This window comes from Dermacentor silvarum, chromosome 1 (assembly GCF_013339745.2).
Source record: "Dermacentor silvarum isolate Dsil-2018 chromosome 1, BIME_Dsil_1.4, whole genome shotgun sequence".
In the NCBI taxonomy this organism is placed as follows: Eukaryota; Metazoa; Arthropoda; class Arachnida; order Ixodida; family Ixodidae; genus Dermacentor; species Dermacentor silvarum.
In genome coordinates, this window is record NC_051154.1 from 172848413 (window position 1) to 172857404 (window position 8992).

Genomic DNA, 8992 nt, shown 5'->3' on the forward strand with positions numbered 1-8992 from the left:
TGCCATCGCTTCATACGCGTTCCTGTAGCTAGTCTGGACAGCAGAAACCATGCCGCTATCTTTGTAAAACCCCAACCTGGTATAGTGGTACAGTGCGCCCTACAAGAAAAGGCGCTTTTATTTCAGTTGTCGCTTTAAATGAGCCGAAATTTACTGTGCCGAAAATAGTGTATATCATTAGTACACAGTGAATCTAAAAACGGGCTTGGAATAACTGAAAAGGTGCTGTAAGTTTCTCATAACGATGCGACCCGTATAGTTCGAAAGATAACTACCGTAGTTTTTGTAATTAGTTGTCAAATATAAAAAGTTGGTGGCGTTTTGAATGTCCGCAATCAACGCTGTTCAAGTTATCCCGAAGGGATCAAGCAAATGTGTATACAATATTATCGAATTTTCGTGCTCCAATGGTATATAGCACGTCGTTATTTGTGGCATAATACGACATGCATGAAAAGGTTACTCTACTTCGTATGTGACGACATTTGTTGCACTGTTGGTGCTGTGAAGGTACAGGTAATGAGAAATTGTTACTATTGCTCTCTCGTTCTATGAGGCGGCACTGCCGCATAACACCCATTGGAGGCCCATGAATAGATGCGAACACGCGCCGGAGTGGCCTATATAATTTTTTTAACAATTCACGATATTTGACGTTCCAAAGCCCGCGCCATGAGAAAAGCGTAGCGGAAATATCGGGATTAATGTCAACCACCAAAACCAAAGTACACGGGCACTTTTGCGCATTCCATCCCCACCATCGGAATGCGGCTACTGCGGCTAGGAATACGAACGTGCGCCCCATCGTTTTCAAAAGCATGAGATCGTCATAGTGGCTGAACCGTCGCGACTGCATGGTTATCCCTGCCCTGGTTATACCTATCCCTGGTTATCACCGCCCCCGCCCCCCCTTCCGCCTTATTCTTCTTTTTTAACACGCACTGTACATACGGGCGCTTAAGCTGCGTAGATAATGCTTGCATGTCCGCTTGATTAAAAAAATGAGTGAATTCATAGCATGATTAGTGACGGGCGACCACCAGCCGCGAAGAAAGTTATTAGCACCAAGCTGCCAGGTAAAGTAGGCTGACAAACTTCTACGCCAACTGGCGTTTCCTCGCGAAAAGACCCTGGATAAGCGGGGAACTAAGTCTAAGCCAAGAGTGACTCCGTCATAAGTAAAGGTGATCGCGTAGACGGCGTGCACGCCATCCAGAGTGCCGAAATACGCACCTGCTTGGCGGCGTTAAAAAAAAGAAAAAAAAAACCTGCAGGGATTCTTTTGGATATGGCGAAAAACAGTATAGTTCGTGGGTATTGTTCGCCCCTGTTGTTGTCAGCGAATAAAAATTCACTGCTTGAAGGGAAGCATTTCATAAGCACCGATGCGATCCGTCGTTGTTCTTCTTGGTAAACACGATTTTTCGGTCTCCTCGAGGCAAAGGCTATACTTACCAGGCTTGTTTCCGTAGTTTCTCATGCAGCTCACCGTTTTCATTTTTGCTCGTTTTCATAGAATACATTACGAAACGCGCGTGAAGAATTATTCATACTGTTACGCGTGCTTGTAGGTTAAGAGTCGCGAAGAGTCATGTAAAGGAGGCTCTCAGCCCGTTCTGCTGGAGATCTTGCAGCAGAGCTGTTACAGAGCGCTTCAAGAGGTGTTCACACTTCGCCGCTTTCTTGCTTTCGAGATATGTTTTGTTTTTCTTTTTTTTTTCGTGCAGCTTGTGCGTTCTCGTTTCATCATCGACCTTTGCACGCGTGACGGCGAGAGCTTGCGAAACATTGGACGTGCATGAAATTTCTTCGTATTGCACCCCGAAGTTCGTGCATGCGTAGCACAAGCGTAACTCTTGGTGCCGTTGCTGTAGTCTCTGTTTCGTTTGTGAGAGTGTCGAAGGTCTACTAAGACATGGTCGAGGTCCTCTCGACGAATATTCTGCACTGCAGCAAGCAAAACTCTCTGCGTATAAAATAAGTCGATTGACATTATTTTGATCTAAGCTGTATCTGCGGAATTTGTTAGCATTATCTAAAAGTAGAATTTAAAGACACATACGAAATTTGTATCAAAATAAATGTTTATTTACTGGAGCTGTCTCGTTGTCCCGCACGTGGCAAGCTTGCGTTTTAGAAATGATGTTGAAAACTCGATACGAATAAAAAATAGCGATCTGCATTGCTTGATTGTGATAAGGAACCGCTCTTTATCGCGGAGTGCAGTTTAGCACTTCATCCGCAGTCTCAGTTGCTGATTGTTACCTTTTTCATCATCACCAACGACGTCATACGAAAACACCCGCCCGTGGCTTGGCACGGGCCCGTCTTGCGCCGTCTTCGCCAGCCTCAGTGTTTGCATCCTTTGTCGGGTCGATGGTGTCGTCGTTGCTAGCATAGAACTGACAGGAAATATGTGCCGGCATACGACTACGAGTTCCTCTTAAAAAAACATATTCATTGCGTCATCGTCCGAATGGCTCATCGAAATGCGCAGAGAACAAACATTGACTACGTATGTGCAGCTGTCCAAAATTCGACTTTCAGAGACAACCCCTGATCAAAGTACCGGGACGACTGGACGTCTGATCAGTGTCCTTTTTAGAATATAGCTGCATATGTCCAGCTTACAATGCATTGAAGGCGCTTCAGTGCATCTTGAGATTTATTACAGCTTGTGCGAACTGCGTGAGGCTGTGTCTTCGCATATGTTTTTCGTTTAGACCTCTCTCTCTCTCTCTGTGCCGTCTATATACTGATTATACGCACGCTACCTCACTGGGGCGCAGAGTAACCAACCAGGCGGGCCTCTGGTTACAATGAATTGGCCCGACGGGCCGGATTGCTGATTCAGTCCACAGACGAGCGTGTGTGGCTGAGCGGCGACAAATCGTGCCGCTAGCATCTCGTCTGCGGAGGTTGTGTGTGGCGCAATTCGGCGCCGCTGGGCCACGTATGCTCGTCCGCGGAATACTGACAGTCATCTGAATCCAGCTTAAGCATCCATACGTCCCTTCTTTCATTCTCTTGCTCTATCTTATAAGCAACAAAACTGTCGCCCTGATTGAATGGAAATAAACGCATTATTGTGTACACACTGAACGCACGCTAGCATAAATATACAGGAGATCAAAAAAATGATTAGCCGTTGTTGAATCGAATGTTTTAAATATATAGCTTCGTCAGGTGATACAAACAGGGCTGCAGCAGTACACAAAGCATTTCAGTTAGTCAACGTCAAATTTCCGCCTTAATTTTTTATCAACGCCGTAAATGCTATACGGGCTCTCACTTCAACGTAATTTATTCTCTTTTTTTTTTTGAAAGGCAGGAGTTGAAGTTTGCTTTTCTTGTGACAAAAATGTACAAAAGTCGTTCGAACATGTGAAAAGCGCAGGCTCCTCTTGTGCCGTAAATAAGCAAAAAGTTCAACAATAGGGCTTCCACTCGATTCAAGTGCAACACATGTTCAATTATTGGGTCTTCGCATATTTAGTCGCCTGAATTACAGCCCTTTTAACCTGATTTGAACTTCCACTGATTCTATTAAATAAAAACATTGTCCACATGCATGGGCTCTCAAACATGTGTTGCAAAGCGTGTGACAAAGAGAGAGTTCGCGTTATTTTTTCGATTAATTGCAGTAATAACGTAGTAATGTTCATTTTAATTCCGCGCTTATGCGGATCTGGGGTAGAATTTACAAAGATTTGTTTTCTAAGTGTTTTGCCATTATCGAGTAGCCTTCGCCAATGACATGTACTGCATCAGGATTTTGTGGAATTTTATATTACGAATACTTCTAGCATAATAGATTTTTTCTTAGCGCTGGCCCCGAACAAATTTGCCCCTATACAGCCCGAGGATCAACAATATCTTCAGTAAAGTTGTCTACCTCGAATGGCGCAGTCACCTTTACTTACATGAAGGGTGGTGTTTGCGTTAGCTAATGCATTGCCCCCATTTTAAGCGATTTATATTTTATCTCGCATGGACAAAAATATCTTACGCTTTTTAGTAGTTGTGCTAGTCTTAAAATGATCAGTTTTGTGGACTTTTTAGTGGCTCAGATAATGGACGTCCGCTGATGCTGACTTGGCCGTAATCAGAACTTTGACAGCATTAATGCAGAATTTAGTTCTTTTAGAGATAACCCACACGAACGTTAGGGGAACGCGTCCATCAGATCCCGCATTTACAAAAGAAATGTCCTTAAAGAGTGATGCGAGCCGATCGTATGTTGTACATGCGGCCAGCCAGCTACAAACATTGTCGTTCGTAATTGCCATTTGCTGGCCGCCTTCACTAATAATATATGTCCAGCATTAGTATTGGCAGACATTTTTTGCTAAAATAAGTCGTCCACACCGAGCACAGCAATGCTATATACGTATAGTCACAACAGATTGGCCGTTTCAAGGTGGCAAGATATACTCGGAACACGTCCTTGTGTCTGTAGAGAAGAAAAGTATCAGCATGCTCAAAAAGTTAAAGGCAAGACAACGGGTCGGTGAACAACCTAAAAACAAAAACCGCAACTTTCGTAATACCCGTCATTTCCCGCGTTGTCACCAACAGTCAGCCCCTGAAGTTTACGAGACACGGGCTCGATCTAGAGCACTGCACGGGCTCGGGCTTACCCGAAAGCCCGGGCCCGGGCCGGGCCGGGTAGAGTTGTTTTTTCACGGGCTCGGGCCGGGCTCGGGCACGGCGTGTGCTTTTTGATCCGGGCCCGGGCCGGGCTCGGGTTTTTTGGCGCGTGCCCGGGCCGGGCTCGGGCTTTCTGCGAGTTATTCTCGGGCTTCTCAACTCTGAAAAACATGTATTTTTCGGTCTCGGGCCGGGTTCGGGCCGGTTTCGAGTCGGGCTTGGGCCGGGCTCGGGCTTAAGGTAAAGGGGTGGCGGGCCGGGCCGGGCGGGTAACGTAGATTATTTCCGGACCCGGGCCGGGCCCGGGTCTCGCCATAAAAGTTTTGATCGGGCTCGGGCGGGCCGCCCAATGTGAAAACGGTTCCGGGCCGGGCCCGGGCCGCGAAAATCGGCCCGTGCAGTGCGCTAGCTCGATCCACGGCAAATGTTAATTTCCGCTCCGTTAAGGCATGGCGCTTCTAAAATAATACTACATCACTATTTAGCTTTATTAAGCAAATGAAGTGCTGCAAGCTTTTGAGGCTGACTGTACATGTAGAAGCACGAGCCATCCGCCGCAGTGAGCTTTGACACCATTTCTGAGTGATCGCTTCAGGTCGGTGAGGAGAATGAGACTTGCAGCGACACCGCTGAGAGCAGGATAGGGGGAGTGTTCGCAACGGGAGAAATGGCTTCGTAATACGGCCAATTTTGGCCTGCTTCGGAAAAGTCGGAGCGAAATCCTAAATGAAAAACCAACAAGGTTCGCCGTTTCTAATCCGGAAAGAAGTATTGCCTGGAACCGGGCACTATTGACTCGAAGGAGGTCATGCACCTGCCATTTTTCATCGTTTCTGTTTTTCAGAGGAGCCGCGGCGAGTGCAGCTGGCCTCAATACCCGATGAAAATGTAATAAAGCACCGATAACGAGAAATAAAACATCAAAATATATAAAAGCAGAAATGGGGAATAGTGCATACCGTTATAGATCGGATAAAGGAAAAAAAGAGGAAAACAATTGCAGAGCGAGGAGATTTGTGTGTATTTTTGGTGCTGATCGCGGGATATTTGTTATTCTTGTCCCACCTGCACCCGGTGTCGATGAAAAGTTCGTTGTTTACCAGTTTCTGCTTTTTCTTCTTTTTGCGATTCGAAAAGTGAGGCACGGGTTGTGATCCAAAATATTAGATCTCGGCTTATAGCCACGTCAATGCCTCCGGCGTGCCAATAACCTTGCGCCAATGTTTCTTTAGGCTCGTGGATTTAGTGGTCAAATTGGTGTGGCCTTACCGCATTTTTGTATTCGCGCCTCTTTCGGTATTTTCTCATGCGTGGTAGCAGTTTCTTTTTTGCGACTGGTGGTCTGATGGTCTTTTGAGGTAGTTTTCAGTGAACTTACCAAGCTGAGACGTTCGATAGCATTGCTGAATTTTCACCGTTATAACGCGCACAGCAAGGCTCTTGGTTGCTGAAACTGAAGTGTTCCTGTTTGTCTGATCTCCGTCTTGCACGACGCTCGTAAATTTTTTCTCCAAATACAAGAGGCCAGAGCTACTCGCTTTCTTGAGCATTTAAAAGAAGTCTCGACACCACGCCCTTTTTTTTCTACGCTGCGATATTCTGGCATATTGTATGAAAGCAGAAAACGACCCATAAAACAAGCAAACATAAATTTCAAAATAGTGCGTGAATGCATCAGAGAAACGCCTGCATCGTACGTGTCAGTGAGAACAAGGAAAAGTGGAGGGAAATAAGTTGTTTGATGCCGAAGTGTATGGTACAACGCCTTAGCTGGACCTTCTATGCATGTCACTAGTCGAAGTCATGTGAATATCGTGCGTTGGACAAAAAAAAAAAAAAAAAAAAGACGAAAAGTCCGCAGTGTGTAACCTCGAGCCCGTTTTCGGCACTGAAGTATACACGTATACACAAATTTCCCCTGCTCCTTCCCTTGGTTTCTTCACGTCCTATTGTATTTTTTTAATTATGTGAATTAAAAGAAGAAATCGACACCCTTAGCTTACACAGTCTACTACTTGTCGCAGGCAAAAAAAAAAAAAAAATTCAGGGCCCGAATTCATAAAAACATCTTACGCTAGAATTGTTCGTAAGAAAGGATTTTAGCCAATCCGGATGCCAGACATGTCATTAGCGATGGCGGTCAGCCAATGGCAAAGCGAACTTACGAAAGAAAAACTTCGTGAATCTGACCCCAGGAGTTCAAAGCTCTGTTTTCAGTTGGCAATAGAAGCGGGGAACTAATGATGCGCTGTTTGGTTTTAGCACACAATTCTTTTCTTTCGTGCAAGCACACTTAAAAACATGTTTCGCGCTACCTAAGCTATACGGCGTTTAACAGTAATCTGGTACTATATAGTTGAAGCAATGAGGGGTGCTCTATAGTGCCTGAGAACGTGCTTGAGACTACGCTCGACATTGAGTGGACTGCAGGATGACGTGGAGGGGCTCACTACGTATAGCGTACCGCCTCATGGCCGAGATCCCGATTTGATGCAGACGCCAACTGTATAGCTCTCATTCCAGTACTACGCTATTTTGAAATAGAGTATAAAAGCAAGTTTAAAGCTTCAACGTATTCACCCAACAACATGGTGTGTTTCTTATGACGAGCATAAACGCTGAGTTCAGGATACAGACTTCATACGTACGCGCGTCACGCTCCGCGACTGCCAGCAACAAGAGTCGTCTCTTCGCACAGTCCGTGGAACAGAGCCCAGTTTTCTGCTGATTTGGGAAAGAAAAAATCTACGCCCTACTATCCATTTTTCTTTCGCGCAAGTGCCTCTGCTGACTAAGCGCAGGTGCCAAGGTGGCCGTCATTTAAGAAAGACAAAGTGTTCTAAATTTACCCAGACAACGTGAGTTTCTGCCCGGGACAAATTGCCCGTGCGTCTCGTAGGAGAAAGCCAGCCATGTCTCTCGCTCGCTCTCTCTTTTATTTCTGTTCTTCGCATCGTGCTGCGCTCGGTCGTCTCGGCTGTAAATGTCACTGTTTGTATAACAGAGGCAGCGGCGCGCGTCCAAAATCTGCGTAATGCGAAGGAAGCTCCGCGAGCGAAAGCAATAGGTTCAAGCGGCGGCGCTTCGTGCAAATGAGCCACATATAACTGACACGGCGTATTCAAGTGGCGTCACCGCTATACTTTCGTGCTAAAACTGCGCGGTGTCGTGCAGGCTGAGCTTAAGTTCAGTCGCGAACATTATTAGTAAGTATCGCTTGGGATTCACGGACAGAATCGGTGTATATATTTCCTGATAATACTCGGAATAATATGACTTTTTGGCTATACTGTACCCTTTCTTTCCTGTCGAAAAACTGATTATGAGGAATATAAGAAGTGAAGATCTTTCGTCTACAGGAATTTATTTAATCTACATGTAAATCACAATGCTAATTTATGCGACCAACGTAGAAAATTTACGTTATGGTGTTGGGGTTCTGAGCACGAGGTCGCGGGATCGAATCCCGGCCAGGGCGGCCGCATTTCAATGGGGGTGAAATGCGAAAACACCCGTGTACTTAGATTTAGGTGCATGTTAAAGAGCCCCAGGTGGTCCAAATATACGGAGTCCCCCACTACGGCGTGCCTCATAATCATATCGTGGTTTTGGCACGTAAAACCCCACAATTTTTTTAGAAAATATTCGTTAGAGTTTGTAGTGCACGGTTTTGAGGGGTGGAGGGGGGGGGGGGGGTTAGAAAGCCTGGCAGGTGGGAATTGACGAAGGCAGACAAGAGCGAAGATAAATTAAAGGTGGGAATTCTTCAGGCTTTAGCCAAGGTGAAGTTGAAGGAGGGGAGGAAAGAGAAAGGCAGAAGGCAGGGAGGTTAACCAGAATAACGTCCGGTTGGCTACCCTACACCGGAGGAATTGGAAAAGAGAACACAAAGATGACAAGGAGACAGAGGAGGGAAGGAAAGAAGGTAAATTAGCGGTGAGTTAGCTGACGCGTGTGTTATTGCACTAATAGTCACAGACGTTGACACAAGCCCGTCGTCCTCAAGAAGCACCAAAGTGCCTTCACCGCTTTATGGGCCAACGAGTGATGGGGGCGGTGTTCCAGCAGCACCTGCACGGAAAGCGTCCGAAAGAGCCTCAGTTATCTTATGCATTCACGGCACGCGCGATACGGAGCAGTTTAGCATGCTCTATCCCGCGCTCAATGCTCACTTGCCTGTTTTTTCAGCGATGTTCACTGAGCCCAAAAGCAAAACAATATTCTGCGCTATTGTAACACGCGTAAACACCGTCTATGTTAAACTATAGGCACACTAGCCGTCGGAGGTATTGTCTGCCTTGTCGAAATCTCTTCGGAGTTCGCTATGGCGACGACATGCAAA